This window comes from Macaca nemestrina, chromosome 11, assembly GCF_043159975.1.
Source record: "Macaca nemestrina isolate mMacNem1 chromosome 11, mMacNem.hap1, whole genome shotgun sequence".
Lineage (NCBI taxonomy): Eukaryota > Metazoa > Chordata > Mammalia > Primates > Cercopithecidae > Macaca > Macaca nemestrina.
Window position 1 is genome coordinate 74,639,069 of NC_092135.1, and position 19,870 is coordinate 74,658,938.

General features: G+C 39.2%; 1 long non-coding RNA gene across 3 annotated transcripts in view; it reads right to left on the minus strand.

Moving 5' to 3' along the window:
• The window catches only part of LOC139357157 (uncharacterized), an 89,695-nt gene that overhangs the window by 12,191 nt on the left and 57,634 nt on the right, over positions 1–19,870 (minus strand). The window contains exon 5 of one of the 3 annotated variants that reach the window (XR_011609889.1): positions 3,914–3,991. The exons of the other annotated variants lie outside the window; for them this stretch is intronic. This is a non-coding gene — a long non-coding RNA (uncharacterized lncRNA). Of the gene's footprint in view, positions 1–3,913; positions 3,992–19,870 lie in introns of those variants that run through there. 3 annotated transcript variants of the gene reach the window in all.

Below are 19,870 nucleotides of genomic sequence, written 5' to 3' on the forward strand. Positions count from 1 at the left end.
GGATCTGAGAGTGTATCATGTGTGCCATCACTAGTCAAATCTCCAACCAAATAAAGTTTTTTGACCAGATCAAGATGACTCATGTAAAGATGACATCATATAATAATGAACATAAATAGATTATTTTCCACATTGTCAAAGACTTTTGTCCAAACAACATGATTTAATATTTACCAAATGCCCACTGCAAGTTGAGCAGAGGAGGCACCATCATCATGCACTGGCATTTCTCAGGGTTTCCGTATTAGAAACAAAATAGTAATGACTGATCTCTAGTGTCAGGTAATGATCTTGAGAGATAGGTATTATTCTCACTCTATCCCTACTCATATACTTATTGGATAAGAGGGAGCATTTCACAGATACAATTCAGATTTATGGGTAACATAAATCCAATTATTCTTAAATAAGATTTGTTTTTGTCATCTGATCAGCTCTGTAGCATTCTTAACTCTTTGTCTATGTTTACCTAGCCAATCCCATTTAGTAAACACCACCCAAGCATGCTCTCAAACACACTGTCTTTTAGAAATCAATGTAAATGTAATTCTACTAACATCAACTAAGATAATAAGATCTGAAAGGTCTTAATGCTACCAGACATGCTATGAATAATAGCTATAAATGCAACTCAATGATTGATTCAACCGATGACAATGAAGGTCCTGGGGAAAATGAGCTATTTGGTTTTCTCATATACCCTGGTACATTCTAAAGTCCCTTTAATTTTGGGATTGGCTCTCGGGCTCCTTGTGGTATCACTACACACATTATTGGAGTGGAGCCTGCAAAAGGAAGAGAAACTGCACAAGTAGAGGAACTTGATTTCATTGCTGTGACCCACTCCTCTGTCATAGAAAGACCCTAAATCATCAACATGTATGTTTTATCTATTCCCTTTAAACACATCTGCTTACTTCCTAGGACTGCCATAACAAAGTACTACACGCTAGGTGGCTAAAAGCAACAGAAATTTATTGTCTCACAGTTCTGGAGGCCAGAAGTCCAAAGTCAAGATGTTGGCAGAGTTGGCTTGTAGATGCATCGCTGCAATCCTCTGCCTTCACAGGAGTTTATCCCTGTGTCTCTGTGTCTTCACATGGCTGTCTTATAAAGACACCAGTTATATCCATCCTACACCAGCACAACCTCATCTGAACTAATTGCATCTGCAGTGACCCTGTTTTCAAATAAAGTCACATTCCGAAATGCTGAGGGTTAGGATTTCAACATCTCTTTTGACGGGGGGTGGACGTAATTCAACCTAAAACACTCAAGTAAATAAACATAAGAATTCATATCTCTGTAGCAGTTAGGTCAAAAGTCAGACAAAATATTTACCAAAACTATAATAGAGAATATGGAAGTTTCAGTTATAAGTAGTATTTGCTTATAAGTATCTTTTTTTTTCTTTTTACATTTTAAGATATAAAATAGTTAATACTAAAAAGGAAAGAAAATGTCAGATAAGGAAAGTACTATGCAGTGGATTAAAATATGGTGATGTGACAGGAAGTAACTGATTGGCTTCTTTGGATTAGAATATCAAGAAGGGGTTCTTTGGGGTGGTGATATTTAAGCTGAGATCTAAGTGAAAAGAGCAAATCAGCCATATGAAGGTAAGAGAGAAAGCTTTCCAGACTAAGGGATGAGAATGTACAAAAGTTCTAGGCAAGGTAAGCCTGGCAAATAAAAGGTTGGTGACTAGAATTTCATAGGTGAGGACGAACTAGAATCACAGTTTAGAATGGGCTTTAACTCTACAGAAAAGGGTTTATATTCTGTTCTAGGAGCAATGAGATACTATTTTTGTTAGTTCATTATGCATTGCTATAAAATAATTCTTGAGACTGGGTAATTTGTAAAGAAAAGAAGTTTATTTGGCTCATGGTCCTGCAGACTGTGGAAGAAGCATGGTGCTTTCTTGTTTCTGGTGAGGCTTCAGGGGGCTTTCAATCATGGCAGAAGGTGAAAGGGGAGCAGGCACATGGCAATAGAGAGAGCAAGAGAGAATGGAGGATGTGCCAGACTCTTTAAACAACTGTGAATGAATACAATAAGAACTCACTCATTACCCCAAGGAGGGCATCAAACCATTCATTAGGGATCCACCCCCATAACCAAACACCTCCCACCAGGCTCCACCTTCAACATTGGGGACCACATTCCAACATGAGATTTGGAGAGAACAAATATCCAACCTATATCACTATTGGAGGGTTTTCATCAGGAGAATAACATGACCTAACATATGTTTCAAGATAACTGCAGTTACCATGTGGAGAATGGAGACAGGGACAGATGAGATGCAGGGAAACATGAGGACTAGATTGGTAGAAGTGGAGATGGGCAAAAGCATGGATTTGGGATGTGCTCTAGAGGCGGGCTCTACAGAGTGTACTGATGCACTAGATGTGAGGAATAAGGAAGATGATGCCAGTATTTTTGGTTTGGGCAAATAAATGGACTATAGCATATTTTAATGAGATGGAAAAAATTGTGGAGGAACAAATTTGGAGGGGATGTGTGAATCACAGGCTTTCCTTTGCTAAGGTTGAGAAATGTATATCAGGGAATCATGTGAATATATTAATAGGCAGTTTGTCATATAAGTCCTTGTAGTTTATAAAAACTAGACTCATTCCTCATGTAATATAGTCAACTGTACATTAGTCAGGACACATTCTCTGGCTGGTAAATTTTGTCAGCCATTTTCTTGTGACCTCTTTCACTTTTCTTCCTGCCTATTAAATAATCACTTATCATATGTTTGTGTGTGTGTGTGTGTGTGCTGGTTATGTGGATGAGCACAGTGCTGGCAGCTAACACTGCAGACATAGGTGGTTCTCTATGAATGTTTGCAGAATAGTTGAATGAATGAATATACTTCTCAAGTTCCCTTGGGGCTTAAGTCTTGAAGTAATCACTAGTCTAGCACAGAAAATAATAAATATACTTTAATGACTAAAATACAAAGTAAAAAAGTGGTGAGTCGAACAGGAAAGGTCCTAATTAAGGATTGGGGGAATTCAGAAGAAGCTAGGGGATTCCAGAAAGACTTCATTAGAAATGTGGCATACTGACATGATATTAATAGAATACTATTTAGTAATGAGAATGGAGAAGCTAAAACTATATGCAACAACATGGATAAATTCCAAAAACATAATTTTGAGCAAATTAAGTCATACAAAAGACTAAACACTGTATGGTTTCAATCATGTGAAGTTCAAGAAAGGCAAAACTAAACTATGGTGTTGGAAGTGAGGAGAACAGTTGCTCTGTAGGGGAGTTATGACTGATAGTGAGCACAAGGGGAGTTCTGAGGTTCTGCTTCTATTCCATTCCTTTGGTTTTGTTTGTATAAATGTGTTTACTTCATAAAAATTCACCTACTTGTACACTTGTGATTTGCGTACTTTTTCCTCCCTTCTCCCTTTATTTTTCTTTTTTTTTTCTTCACTCAATCCTCTCTTCACAGAATGTGTACCTTTTAAATGTGTATTACATCAAGAACTGTTAAGGGACTGAGAGTCTACTCTATTTGCAATCCTGCCATTGTTTTATGAATGCTGGCAGAAGACATGATATTCCTAGGTCAGAGACAAAATAGTTTATGACTTATAGCATGGCAAATAGCGTGAGCTTTATGTTAGCTCTGGTTCCCTTTGGTCTTCCTCCCAGAATTGCACAGAAGAGGCTACAATGGATGCTGTACATGCAGTGGGTTTGTGTCATGGCTGAGGAACCTCAAGTTTAGAGAACCCAGATCTTTCATAATGAGATACAAGCAACATGCTCTATCTTTGTCCTGGAGGGAGGCAATGTCTTTGTTATAGCAAATAATAAACAAACCTGTCCTTTGCTTGAGAGGCAGATGCCATGTGTCTTCCAAAGCTGTTCTGTCTACAAACATCCTTGGAAAGATAGTCTGGAACAAAAGTTGTCAGTGCCTCACTGCTCACAGGACATGCAGAAATGTGAGAGACTTCTGGAGAATTATCACATAACAAAATCTATTTCAACAAAAGATTTACACTTAAAAATCTCTGATGCGTTAGCTAGGCCTTATTTGGGCATAATCAAATTGAGGAAAAATAACTTTTACATGAGCAACGGTGAACAGTTGAGTAGAGCAGGTGGTTTTCCCGACCCAAAAGGTCTTCTGACATGGGAGGTTGAGTGAAATGAAACTCAAATTGCCAATTTTACTATCTTTTTTACTGTTCAGACGAAGGTTTGCAGAAGGGAAGAAAATCACATTAAAGAATGAAACAAAAATTTAAGGAATCATCTGTGAATCTCATTTATCTTTTGCCCTACTCCTCAAACTTGGCAAGAATTTGTATTATTTAAGAGTTGAGATTTGGAAAATATTTCCATCATACTATGTGCACAGTTGAGTGGATTTTATTTTGAAAATGAACCATGAAATAGAGAAAATAATAAACTCAAATGCCTTTAAAAGTTTATTTTCATAATTGAAATTTTTATACCAAAATTATATTGGCCCTAATTAACTTTACTCTGAAAGACAAATCCCTAAATTCCTCTTGTCTTATTCACAATAAATCTAGATGACCCAATAGCATTTAAGCAGAAATGTGATACACTTAATGCTTAACGGTTTCTTAATATTTTCTCTCTGAAACATCCACTTTTATGCTACCTAGGTAAGAGTATGGAAGTGAATATTAAAATCCCATAACCATATTTTGGTGCTGATGCTGCATTTTCACGTTTTATGATCTATCTTGAGCTGTTTGATTGAACAGCAGTCTGCTGTTTAATCAAGAGCCATGTGTTATTCTATATAAGTGTACTGTATTATAAAAGTGAATGTAAAATTAATTTCAGGATATATATGTTTAATTACACAGTTTCATGTTACATGTCTGAATCAAATTGTGCATTGCCTTTTAATATCTTTAAGAAGTTTGGAATTAATTTAAGCAATGAAGCTTGAGATCTTTTAAAGGAGGCTTTTCTCAGATCATAAGTCAGTTCTTGAAGTTGAGTCCTATGCGGTTTTTGCAATTTAGCTCCTCAGGTGTGGACGTCAAGGGATATTACATTTATTGGATGTTTGTTATGCACCAAGCAATGGGATAAATGGTTTATATATATCATCTCATTTTAAAGCCTAACAAAATTCCATGAGGTGAGTGTAATTATTCCCATTTTATAGATGAATAAACAAATCAAGAGTGAATTACTTTAGGTCACACTGTTAAGTGGTGGAACCAAGATTTGTATCCAGAAGTGTATGACTTCATACTAAAATTATTATTTTTAAAATAGGACTTGCATATGGGTAAGAAAAAAAAGATTGAAAAGATGAATGTGTACTATTATGTTCGCAGTAGTGGGATTAAAGGTAACTTTTTTTTTTGAGATAGAGTTTTGCTCTTGTTGCCCAGACTGGAGTGCAGTGGTCCAATCTCAGCTCACTGAAACCTCTGCCTCCCAGGTTCAAGCATTCTCCTGCCTCAGCCTCCCAAACGGCTGGGATTACAGGCATGCACCACCATGCCCAGCTAATTTTGTATTTTTAGTAGAGATGGGTTTTCACTATGTTGGTCAGGCTGGTCTCGAACTCCTGACCTCAGGTGATCCATACGTCTTGGCCTCCAAAGTGCTGAGATTACAGGCATGAGCCACTGTGCTCGGCCTAAAGGTAACTTTTAATTCATCATTTTGCTATTCTGTATTTTCTGATAATGTGTAAGTATATGTACTTGTTTAAATGTAGTATAGGACTTAAAATGATATTGAGGAGTCATTAAGGAAGATAACTATTAATGGCAAGGGCTCCCCTGAGCTTTATCTTGACAAGGGAAGTTTGAGGCTGGTGGTCTTCTGAAAGTCAGAGCTATGAGGCCATTGCCAGAGACCTGATGATCATGAGCTGATAGTATGCCTCCCACAGAGACCCCAAAAGTCAAGTTTGGAGCAAAAGATAAGCAATTCAGGGCTGTATTCCAAGCTGAAAAGGTTCTAGTGGGTGAACCTCAGATGGCTTGATTCTTATTAGGTCATGGAAGCAAAAACAACCCCTGCTTCCCTGCCACCACTTTAGAAAAATTGTTCTAGGCCGGGCGCAGTGGCTTATGCCTGTAATCCCAGCACTTTGGGGGGCCGAGGCGGGCGGATCATGAGGTCAGGAGATTGAGACCATCCTGGCTAACACGGTGAAACCGCATCTCTACTAAAAACACAAAAAATTAGCCGGGCGTGGTGGCGGGCGCCTGTAGTCCCAGTTACTTGGGAGGATGAGGCAGGAGAATGGCATGAACCCGGGAGGCAGAGCTTGCAGTGAGCCGAGATTGTGCCACTGCACTCCAGCCTGGGCAAAAAGAGAGAGACTCTAGCAAAAAAAAAAAAAAAAAAAAAAAAAAAAAAAAAAAAAAAAAAAAAAAATTGCTCTAATAGCTTATAGAGAATCACCTGTAGTCATTCCACTCACCTGTCTATAGTTGTCTATGGTCTTACAGTTTATTTAATAATTAGCCCTTTACTTTGTGTGTATCCTTATTATAGTTTGGATGGAGTCAATCCATCATTTCCTCTCTTAAATGTATCATTAATTCTCCTTAATATTTCTGAAGCTAAGCTTAATTGTTCATTTGAAGATATGGGATAGAAGGAAAGAAGGGGGTAGTCAGTGCTGTGGTGTGCCGCCCAAGTGCCCCTTTTTGAGCCAAAGTGTCATTCCCAGCTGCTCGGGATATTGTCTGCAGGCAGCTCACAGCTGAAACCCTCCTCAGGAATTGCCTTTCCCAAGGTTACATGCCCTCCGCAAGGGCAGCCCGTATCACGTGCTTGGACTATAATTGAATACAAATAAAGGGCCAACCCCTTTGCCTCAATTTAGGGCATCTTTGGAAAGCCATCCCAGCTCCAGACCTCTCTGTGGGATCATATGAGACTTCTGCTGCAACCGCATCACAGTTCAACTTCCTCCTCTGCCCAGGCCTGCTTTCCTCACATCCTTACAGGTACTGCTTTATACAGCAATCACTTATGAGCTGTCTGCATGTAAATATCTATCCCAGTCTCTTTCCTTGGGAATCTGACCTAAGACTAACTATAATTCCTGTGGCCTCCATTCCACCACTGGTGAGCTACAGAAAGAGGAGCGTTCAGAGGTGAATGTCATGGTAACTCTTCCAGACAGATCCCTAGATGGATCACTCTTCTGTTTAGAGGGACTGAGCAAGGAGTTTGTCACCTAGGCTCACATGCCAAATTTGCTTAGAAAGAGGCTTTAAGCCTACTCTCTAAGCCCTAGCGTCAAGAGCTGTAGTGCTTGTTAGCCTCATGCTGCCTGTAGTCTCTATGGTGTCGGAGTCAAGTGAGCACTGATCTCAACCCAGGCTCAAAGACTCTGTGTCTGATCTCCTGGACTTTGGGGGCCATGGGTTGTGTTGACAGGTCAGTGTTAAGAGTTTTCTGGGAAAGCAGAAAACTGCAGTAGTGGTGACAAAACAGAGGTCTCTATTTTAAAATGGAGCAAAGATGCCACTTCACAGTGACTGTCTGTGATCCAACGCCTGTCTTTTGGGTTGGGCTTCACCATTAGTCACATTCAAGGAATCACAGAATTGAAGTAGACTCTGACTGCTCTGGGTTTGGGTAACTCGGCATCCTATCTTAGATTTGCAAACACTTCCATGAAGCCCACAAAAACCAACAAAGAAGGATAAGATGGTATCAGAGGATACCACAAAGAAGCATGTTAGTTCTTTGTAACAACTCTCTTTATGAAAAATATACTGGATCAGATTGTGGTGGGACAACTTGATAAAGACTTCGCGTTTTTTTTTTTTGGTTTTTTTTGTTTTGTTTTGTTTTGTTTTGTTTTTTTGAGATGGAGTCTTGCTCTGTTGCCCAGGCTGGAGTGCACTGGCGTGGCCTCAGCTCACTACAACCTCTACCTCCTGGGTTCAAGCGATTCTCCTACCTCAGTCTCTCAAGTAGCTGAGATCACAGGTGCACAGCATCACACCTAGCTAATTTTTTTTTTCTGGTAGAGGTGAGGTTTCACCATATTGGCCAGGCTGGTCTTAAACTCCTGACCTCAGGTGTCAGCCCCCCTCAGCCTCCCAAAGTGCTGGGATTATAGGCATGAGTCACTGTACCCGGCCCCAAGACTGAGATTTAATAACCCATGTGGAATAACTTTTTTAAAAAAACATCAATCAGACTATTTTCCCCAGTACTACAATGGTTGTTACACATTTTGTAGACACCCCTACCCAGAATTTCCTGAGAAAGGATCTGATAACCACCATCTACACTAATTCAAACGACTGATTGACTTAAGTGGAAAAAGTCTCTAGGAGGAAAATCTTCAGATATCATCGTGAGTGGTGAGTTTCTCTCCTGCTAAATTTGCTTATCTACTTGTCAGATATAAGTTCCTCCTGTAAGCATTTAAAAAATATAAAACAATTTCATTTAACCAGTGAATTGATTTAGTTTCATTGAGGGTAAACTTTGTGGAGTTCGGTTAGGATGCAGTGCTCTTCAAAATTAGACTATTGAATTTTTTTAAAATGCTCTAAATAGTCAGCCAGTAATCTTCTCTTAGCATTATTTTTGCCAAAATCGAAACAAAACTCTTGACAACTAGGAAGCTCAAAGCTAAACTTAATGTTTAATTACAATAACAATTTTTGGCTTAGATTTTCTAATAAAATTCCTCTTCCTTTTCAACCCCACCTTCATCTTATCTCCCAAACACACAACTATAGAAATTTTAAAAATATTTTAATGAACCTACACTGGGCAAAAAACCCAGAAAGTCAAGAAACATTCTGGAAATCACATTTATTTCTGTATTGTTGGTCCAATATTTTAAGGCTGATGTGGGGGAAGTAATATATAAGTGGGCAACAAAAAGAAGAAAGATGTTCAAGTTCAACACCTCTCCAAAGATCAAGGATTTGCTGCTAAGTGGCTGAATGTGGATTATATATCCACCATAGAAAGGAAAACAATCTCTTCAATGTGGAATCTATTTTCCAAAACTGAATAGATCTATGCCACAAGCAGTTCCATCAGACAAATTGTGCCCTAAATCTTCTTTGAACTGCTGGGCTTAAATCAAATTTAGATATAAAAGGTTTCATTTTACATAACCTATATTTAAGGCTTCTATTGAGTCTTCAGAATGATTTGCTGCAATGCATGTGTTTTTGGTGTGAGTCCAACTTCTTAACCTGTCTGTAGTTTCAGTGATAAAAGTTCACATTAACTGAAATAATATGCCAACATTGAAAGCTCTCAAGCTAGTTATCAATAGTCTCCATGTCTCTAGTATGTTAAGATAAAATGAGCTGAACTATTATAAAAACTGACATTAATTGATATGATTCTCTATACCAATACTTCAATCAATTTAAAAATATTATTTCATAATCTGTGTATGTTGGAATTTGAGATAATGGAATGTATATGTCAGATAGCACGGGCTCCAATGTGGTAAAACTATAACCCCAGAGTCCCAGTGACATAATACAAATTTATTTATTATTTATGCTAGCCCCAATGTGAGTTGGTTATTCCTTCAGGGTAACTGCCCTCCATGCTGTGACACAGAGATCCAGGCTGTTTGTACCTTCTAGCTCCACCATGTCAATATATCCCCTTCTTTGTATCATGGCTCCTTAGGAGAAAAGGGGGTCAGAATAATACACTGACTCTTGAATGCTTCAACCCAGAAGTGGCTCTTGCTCATGAATGATTGGCCAATCCTAATCACTTGGGAACAAATGAATTTCCAGTGAACAGCAGATGCCTGTCTCAGGGAATGTTCAGCATTCTGAAGGAGTGTGCAAACTTGTGGCATCTTATTCCTTGCAAATGTACGTTCTATCAATGTCACTGTGTTTACACAAAATCTTGCTTAGTAGTGTCATATCTGAATGTACATAACATCTGTGCTTATAATTATACATCTAAAAGTAGGACATAGTTTTGTTTATAAAATAACTATGTTGTTCATAAGTGATTTTTGTTACACGGATATTAAAATTATTTTTTGCTAAAGGTATTGTTTTATTGCTTGGGTGATAAAGGTCAAAGATATACCCCATGTAGGCAGGAAGTAGAGTTTCCCTTGAATAAGAGACTATTTGTGGTACCAGGCTCCAGAATTTTAGCAAGCCTCTGAGGAAGAAGCAAACCTCTGCCATCCAAAGGAAAATCAGGAATGAGAAGCATTGCTCAGTGAGGCAATAGAATGAGGATGCTTTTCTCAGAGTGCATGAAACCATTGAAAGAACTTCTATTGTGTCTTGGGAAGAAGGGTAACGATAAGCAGACTAAGGACAGGGGAACAAGGATCCTAGGGGATACCGACGCTTTCGAATAAGAACACAAGTGTATAGACAGGCATAGAACCTGGGACTTTGCTCCCTGTCTTTGCTCTTAAAGAAGATTCTGAAGATCTCGGAGCTCTTGGGAGTACCAAGAGTTTGGTTTACTTGGGGCCAACATTTATTTATTTTGAGACAGGGCTCACTCTGTCACCCAGGCTAGAGTGCACTGGTGCAGTCAGAGCTTACTGCAGCCTCGACCTCCTGGGCTCAAGTAATTGCCCTCTGCCTTAGCCACCAAGTATTTGGGACTACAGGTACATGCCACCATAGCTGGCTAATTTTTTTTCAGCAGAGATCAGTTCTCTCTATGTTGCCCAGGCTGCTTTCAAACTCCTGAGCTCTAGCAATCGTCCTTCCTTGGCCTCCCAAAGTACTGGGATTATAGGCATGAGCCACCATGCTTGTTTAGGCCAGCTTTTAAAAAGGAGCAGAAACTCTCATTAGGTTAGATGGAGATTGGAATAAAAGAAGTGAGAAGACCCCAGTGGAAGGCTACATACATTCTGGGAGAGAAAGGCAGGACTCAAGTCACAGAATATGGCTGTAATATTTGATACATCTGGGGGTGGGGAATGGGAGTAAATGGAAGATGAATGTGGGGACATGGATAGCAGCCAGACCATAGATTTGCTTCTAAAATTAATGTAGAGTCATTGTGGGATTCATATTATAACACATGAATAGATTTTTATTTTAGAAACAATAGCAGCCATGTAGCCTAGAGATGATTTTATGAACTATGACAGTGCTGAAGAAAGAGAGAAAATATTTGGCAACAGACTCTACAGGACTTGGTGAACTACTGGTAGTCAGGGTGGGAAAGTTGTAAGTGAATTGAATTGGGCTGACTTCCAGGGTTCCAGACTTGGGAAACTGGGCAATGATGGGGCCAAACTCACTGAGAAACAGCAGAGGCAGGCTGGTATGGAGAAGGTAATGGAACAGTTCTGTGCATGGTGATTTTGAGCTGTTTGTGACACGGAACAGATACTCATTATTCTTTAAATATGTGAATTCTTTTCTCTTTCAAAAAAAAAAGAAATGACTATTTCCCAATGTATAAGACCCATAAAGAAAGAGTGCTAAGGTCTTTTGAATGGTGTCATGTATCTATTAGAAATTAAGATCATAAAGCCTCAGTTTTCATTCAAAGTTGACCTCTACCAAAAATTAAAGGCATGCATTGTTACTCAGGTCCTGATGCTGTGTTATACACATTGGGTTAGACCTCCTTGTCTTGACTCTTTGAATCATAGCTGTTTCCTAGATCCTCTGGACTTGGTGTCTCTACCAGCATCTATAAGGTGGATTAGCACCCACAACACCCAATGCACAGGCCTTCTACCTAGCCTCAATCAGCCTCTCCTGTGTCTCTACCAAGACCCTGCACTCCGATAGTCATTTGACTGGTTTCCAACAGTGATCCAGATACTGCCGCTGGACGTTCATAGGCAATTGCTTCATGTATTTGGAAGTGATTCTTTCTGAAGCCATGCTCATAAACTACATTAGTACTCTCAAAATATATTATTGTTCTCCTCCCCTAACTTCAGTGAGACACCTAATTCAGTGCTTAGTGCATGAAAAGGACTCAATGTTTTTTGAATAAAAGAATAGATAAATATATTAAATGGAGGCCATCAAAAAACCCTCTTATTGCTCTATCAATGTACCTTATGCTCACACATGTGATTTCTTAATTGTCCCCATGCCAGTGATGCATATGCCTCATCTAGTGATGAACACAAATGTAGTGGTGAACACAATTTTCACTAACAACAGACTGGAAATAGCCAAAGCCACTAAATATCTGTAGCCTAAGAGCTCCACATCCATGTGTCAAAGGAGAAGCAGATGGGTCAACCTCCTTTGTGACACAACTTCCCAAAAGTACTAAAATAATGATTCATTTTACAGACATGAAAAACACAGCAGGAAATGGAATAACACAATTTTAATTAGAAACATTCAGATTTACTCTTAATTTAATTCAGCTGCCCAACAGCCATGGTTAGATTTGCATCATGATGTATTTTCGATACTATCTATTTTCATAAATGTAAACTTTCCTGAATATGGTTCTGATGGATCCTGACATTTTAAAATATGTCCTATTGTCCTTTTCTGTGCAGTAGACCAAGCATAGAGTGTTCACTCCTATATCATTGTCACCGTACTATCAGACCAGATGGCTACTTCATCACAGAATCAAGAATTAGGAATAATTTATGCTGTTCCTTGCTCTAGAATATGAAAATAGAAAGCATTTGCTGCACACATACTCATGAGGAGCAGCTTGAACCAACCCTAACAGCCTCATCGGAGGACATTTGGTGCTGTGGCTGCACCGTCTACAGGAATTGGATTTCATTCTATGGAGCCCTAAGCTCTCAGGTCATGGAGAAAATTATTGAAGCACGTGAGTCGATGCTTCACCTAGTAATCAAATTAAGCCCAGAGAGCCTCTTTGTTGAGGAAAACAAGTTGCAATAAAACAGTTCTAAAATGGGAAAGATTATATCTGAACCTTTCATTGTTTCATATTCAAGGATTTCTCCCCTTCATAGGAAAAAAATTACAAATGTTGGCTTAATATTCAGAGCAGTTGTTTTTGTGTCTGTGAACATTAAATGTTAGAAATGGAAGAGCTATTTATCTTCAGCTGGCTGAAGAGAACAGTGGAAATTTCTCTTTATTGGTCTATAAATAAGCAAAGTCTGAACACACCCTTTATTGGGAGAGGAGCCACGGCAACTCATTCCACATATCAACTGGCTCGGCAGGATTTCTGTATTTGATATGGTCATAAGCATGCAGCTAATGACATAGACAAAAGGTTGTCCTCTCACACTATCAAATGTATTTAGCCCTAGGACCAACTAGTATTCCCCAGAAACTAGTATATCCTTAGAAAGAAAAATGCATGTAAAATCATAAACATTTCTAACAGGTGTTATTGTTGAGAAAAAGCTAGAGGAATCAATGATGTCTCATTTAACAAGATCAAATGAATGGTGGTTAGTTTCTTTGTAAAATCATTTATTAACAAAGAAATGTGACACACTTGGGCTTTGTTTACATAGTGCCAGAAAAAGCTGGTTAATTCAGTAAAAAAACAAGCAAACAAAACCTCCCCCAAAATATCAGTTAAGATGCCTATTTGAATTCTACAAACCAGAGATCGGCTGCATTAATTTATCAGTTATCTGTGGTTGTGAACATGTAGGAAAGCCATTGAAAATCTCTCAACTAAATGGGCAATATAATCTGTTCTTCCTATGTGAATCTGTTTAATTTGTTCATGTATATTAACTTTTTCAGATTAGATAGCCCACAAAAGCAGACAGCTGCACAAGAGGAATTTAGTTATGTAGGCAAAATTAAAAGGCTATCAGTATGAAAAGTGAACTGACAGAAAGCCTAACAAATTGGAAAGAATAACAGGCAGCTAGCAAGAATCATGTTCCCTTTCCAAGAAAGGAACTCTGCCTGTTCCCTGTACGTGATTTGAGGCTTATACTCATATTAATGATAATACCTCTTCCATCAATATCTTGGATTATTACCAGTGTCTGGGAGAAATTTTATTGGCTGCCACAGTTCATTGAAAATTAATTGATATGACACACTTACTCTACATGAACTTGGAAAAAAGTCTATGGAGTGAGTGATTTAATTCATTTTATGTTAATTATAAATTATGCCAGGAAACACTATTACGGATGGCCTTGTTTCCAGCTCACATTGCATGTGTGAGCAGTTTGTACTTCCGACATGCTGAATACCCTGACTTTGACTGACTAACACCTTAGGAAAGGCATTCATTTGGCATTCTCACTAATATTTGCAATGTGGCATGTCCTTAAACAAATTAGGCCAGGAGGAGGCAGCAAAATGGCCCACTTATCTTTATTTGTAATTTAACCAACATTATGGGAGACAACATCCAAATTGGGCAATTTAAAACTTTTACTTGCTTTCTGTATATATGTAAATAATCTCCTGAGTGTTTCAGAAAACTGAAAAGGAAGAGGGGTTGGGGTAGGGTGGGGAGCGGCTGCCAAATCAAGCGGAAAATGCAAGATGACTTTAGAAAGAGAATATAGAGTTGCTGGTTGCACATTAAGGCGGTATGCTGAAGAACTCTTTATTTTCATTTCCTGTTTGATAGTGCTGATGAGTAGATTCCTCTCTATTCTCCTCTCGGTGAGCGCACACTAGTACTTTTATTAAAAGGAGTCCATCAGAATGGGGTAGTTGTTATGCAGGAGCAGTAGCTCACATAATGGGGGATGGCATTTCTTTCCACTCGTGCTGGTCCGCTGGTTCTAATAGCAACCTGGAGCTCAATTTCCTCCTCAAGAACATTGCATTTCATGTGGAATGTCAATTATTAAAATGCAGTGTCCCGTGTCTTACTTCTCAGTAGATGAATTCATTTGCAAAACTTGCTAATTTATGCAAATGATCCTTAACCTGTAACTGCCTGGAACCTATTTCAGCATTTCTAGCATTTGGCGGCTTGGAGCCTAGATGCAGGAAGGAAATCCATTAATGCAGAATTTGTCAGTTCTGTCATCATTATATTGGTTATTGAGTTGTTTTAAAAAAAAAAAACAAAAACCAAAAACAGATAAAAATGTGTTATTAAGTGGAAGCCAACCGACAGCTAGAGCTGAAAAATCTAGAGATTAAATTAAAGATAAACCAGGATGAGAGGATCTGATACCTGCATCTCCTGACACCCCTGAGTAATGTTAGATGCTAATGACCTCTTTTCTGGAAGAAACTAACTGGTTAATAACCCAAAGAGGGTCTATCAGCTACTGACTAAGACAGATCCAGATAGTGAGCAGATAAGAAATTTCTTATTGGGAATAAGAGCCAAATTGGCCTGGGTTTCCGTAAATGCAAAGCACAAAAGGAAATATACACAGTTTTTGTTTTTATTTTTTAGTCACGGTTACATGAAAGATGAGGTAGCAAAAAAAATGGATGCTGTCAGGAAGGGGGTTGCTGTGTGTGCATGCATGCACGCATGTGTACTTGTGCTTGTGTGTGAGAGCATGAGGTGGTACAAGAGGGCCCGCTGGTACTTCTGTGTCTGAATGTGTGTTCCCACAAGTACCTCGTCCATCACATATCTTGCAGCTTCCCTTTGAATCGATTGAGTTTTGTACGTCAATGGGGCTGTATTTTAATCAACAGTTTGGAAAAGACATACAATTTTTAACCCCTGTAGCCCTCATGTACTGTTACACAGTCTCTTTTCATGAACCATGTTGAGAAAGGGCTTTCTGCAAACCTCAGAGCTGCAGGTCAGGAGGATTCAGATTTCTGGCCTGTCTTCTGCATCCATGGGACCTAGATCTATTGTTTTTATGCCGTGTTCTTCATTCTAGCAAGTTTACAAAGGCCAGCGAGCAGGCTGATTTAGATTTAAATTAGCCAGGAAGGCTTGATAAGGGAAGCTGTGTGTGTGTGTGTGTGAGATGCACAGGTGAGCTCTAGTCTGGACACTCAGCCTGGGCCATCAATGCAGACTCTATCAAGCAGCCCCTTTGGTCTACTGCACCGCACTGGCCACTGGTCACTGTTTTGGGGGATTTCCTTTGTTCAGCTGAGCATGGCCTCTGACTTACCTGAATCCATGCTGCACATACACTGTTACAAGCTGCCCTCATAACCCGATCTTCTGGCTGCTGTATTTTTGTGTTTTTTTTTTTTTCTTTCAAGTGTACCAATAGTTGCAAAGCAGGTAGGGGCATTTGTTGTGGATATTGGGATGAATTGTTTCAACTCCTCGATGGATTCCAATGAAAGAGGAAAAAAAGAATCTGCCCTTAGTAAAATGGACAATTGACACTTCAAGGAATCTGTCCAAGGTCTGGAAGATTATAAGAGAGTACATATTTAATGGCTCACTTTGCTCCTATTTCTTTCAGAACTGTGTCTCTTTAAATCTACTGAGGAAGATATTCCTTCTGGCCCACAGGATGCCAAAATGACTTGGTGATTTATTTATGCAGCACTTGGCAGCCTATAGTCCAGATTGTGGCTGAAGCTGAATTTTATGAGCCTTCCCCTAGTGAGTATATTTTAAAATTATATTAAAAATATATTTTTTGAAAACCTCAGTCATGTTTGGCCCAGCCTCGGGCCCTGAGAACGATGGTGATAGGACCAAGGAATTAATATTACTAAGGACCTGGCTGGTGAAATTTTTATTGTGAGAGCTTAGAAGAGTGTTAAGCTTTCATTTGGGGAAGGAAAAAAATTGTATTCAAACGTAAATGTTTTAGTGATATCAAATGTGACCTTTTCTATTTGTAGCAATTCATCTGGTCCCTCAACAGCTATTTATTGGGCTTCTCACTATGTTCCAGGAAGTATTCGAAACCCAGGGGATTGTGGTGAAAAAGACAAACACTGCCCCGTCTCGCCTGGAACAGACATTTCAGAGGAGGGAGATGGATGATAAATAGGTAAGTAAATACTGTAGTTGAACAGAATGGTTTCAAATCACAATAACAATAAGTCCCATGTAACAAACATACAGACTGCGTCACAGGACTTTGAGCTGAGAACCCCCTGAGGTGCAGTGACTTTCCATGTTTGCCTGAAAGGATAGCTTCTTTAATGTTAAATCAGAAAAGCAGGCTGGGCACAGTGGTTCATGCCTGCAATCTCAGCACTTTGGGAGGCTGAGGCGGGAGGATTGCTTGAAGCCAGGAGTTGGAGACCAGCCTGGGCAACAAAGGCAGACACCGTCTTTACAAAAAATTTTAAAAATAGCCAGGAGCGGTGGTGCGTGCCTGTAGTCCCTGAGGTGGGGTGGGGAGTCACAGGGGGCACAGGCATGGGAAGGAGGATGGCTTGTGCCCAGGAGTTCAAGGCTGCAATGAACTAGGATCCTACTACTGTACTCCAGCCTGAGCGACAGAGCGAGACCCTGTGTAAATAGAAAAGAAGAGGGTCTAGCAAAACAATTACCTGGACTATTTTACTTCTTTAAAACCCAGGCCAAAAAGAAAATGTGTTGTGAAGCTCAAATGAAAGGGTTTAGACCAAGAGAGGAGTTGATACCAAGGTGGTCAGGCAATGTAGTTCCTTCCAGAAGCAGCTTGTAGTTTGGCATCGTGGGTTTAAACTTTACAGGATCAGTGATTAATTGTTGTAAGGAGGCCCAAGTTTACAAAGTCTGAAATAAGGCCACAGGGGCAGGGTTTTCACTGATGGGTCATAAAAAATGACACAGCAAGGATAAGAACTTAAAATCCTGGGCAGTCTTCATTGAGAATTCTTCATAGTAATACCTCATATTTGCACACCACTTTATGTTTTTCTTTTAAGTACAGTTCACATTTGTATGGCCTTTGATTTCCACATCAATCCCGTAAGTTATTGCAATCCGCATGTTAGAGGAAAGAACTATGTCTTGGAAGAGATATACAGCTTTACAGTGGTAAAACTGGTCTCTTTACCATAGTCAGCCATTCCCTCAAAAATGCAGATGTGATACCTCCCAATTTTAAAGGAATAATTCTTTGTGATTGCATTGCACTCAGCTTCTGTAGCCAGTTGAAAGTGAAAACCTCTGGTAGTCCATAATTTTGTTCCAAGTTTTACCCCATTTTTATGTGGATTTTTTAAACTGAAGTTATGCTTTCAAAATACAAAAACAACTACTTAAATAAGTAAATGGGCATGGCAGATGCTTCACGTGGTCCTATCTCCCAAAAAAGCTGCTTAAAACTATGGCTTGCTGTGGAGTCAAGTAGACAAGGACTCAAATTCAAAGACATAGTCTGGCTTTTATTGCTGACAGTGAGATAGATTTTCCTTAATACTAAAACTGAAGGTGAAAAGGAGGCCTGCAATTGTGACTAAGTCAAGGCCAGAGGATATCAAGGGCCTTGTCATTACTGTTAAAAACCACAAGCAAGAACAATCACCATAACCTAGACCTTTGCTGAAGAATTGCTGGCCGAGGAACAAAAAATTAATAATTCAAATGAAACTCGCTTAAATCATTTTACTATCCCTTTTGGTAAACAAAGACCTTTTCTTAAAACATAAAATTTTAAGGAATGTATCCTTTTTAATGGAAAAGATGTAATTATTACCATGTAACATTGATTGAATGTCAAAAGTATTTAATTTATTGGGTACTAGTAATACAGAAAGATGGTACATAGAAAGTGAAATTAGACACTTTCCATAAGTGTCTAGTCATAATTCAACAGACACAACTTAACACTCTTTTGCTAGCATGAATCTATCATCAGTAAACTTTCTAGTGATTACCTTTTTTTAAAAATTTCATATTGTATAATTTATTCACAATGTATCAATGCCCAAGTCTTTTGAGTAAGATTGCTTTCTGAGAGAGTTATGTGTGTGTTATTGTGTTTCATTGAAATTACTTAAGCATAAATTTGAGCTACAATTACGGTTATTTTGTAGTACAAAAGCGTTGGGGCAGAAGGTTCCATCTAGTACGTGTCCCTTTCTGTCCCATACACAGCCACATGCTATGCTGAACCAACTTGTAGGGTAAACTTGGGTGTGGTCAAACCTCATACTCTTGAGAATGTGGAAGAATCCTTCCTGCTCTACTTCAGTTAAGGCTCAAGGTGCCCCTTCAGCGTGATGAGAGAGTCTGGACCCCATGTACGCCATGGCTGACACTCGGAAGCAGTTTTGGACAGGCAGGTTCATCTAATTTCAGATGAGGGCTCCTTAATTCACAGAATGTCTGGATCTCCTGGGGCTTTATAAGAGCTAATCTCATCCAGTGCCAAAGCCCTTTGGGTTTTTTCCTACTGTTTGAGACTATACGTCATTAGTCTCATCCTCTTCTGTGTGTTGTTTCTTTGGTTATTCTAGAAGATCCCAAGTAAAAGCTCCAGGCGGCAGTCAGGAGTTCTAAGCAGGTGATAGTCATAGTATTGATGGAAAGGGCTGGCTTTGGGATCAGTTAGATCTGGATTTGAATCTCAGCCTTACCACTTCCTGTGTGAACTTGGGCAATTATTACACTCTTCTTTGAGGGTCAATTTCCTTACTTGTAAATAGGAATAATTATGTCAACTTTATAGGACATCATGAGGATTAAATGAGGAAAAATAAAAACCAGCACACAGCATCTCCTAAGTGCTCAAAACTGCAAGCTCTCTTACCTCTTGACTCTTGAGGACCTTGCCTTCTAAATAAATCTCCGTCTCATACATCACTTCAAGTCACAGGTACGCAAGTGGTTTTAATGACTCAGTTTCATCTGCTGCATATTTTGTCTAAAATGTCTAAGTACTTCACCGGTACAGTAAAGCCTTCCTCTAATGCCATCCTTGGATTTCTTGCTCTAGAACCATTGTATAAATGGAGAAGTATAGAACAGTATTAACTCCCCTCCAATAGGGTTTAAGTTAAACTCACCCACCTTATCCTGTGGCATATGGTGTAATGGGGGATGGGCCTCCATA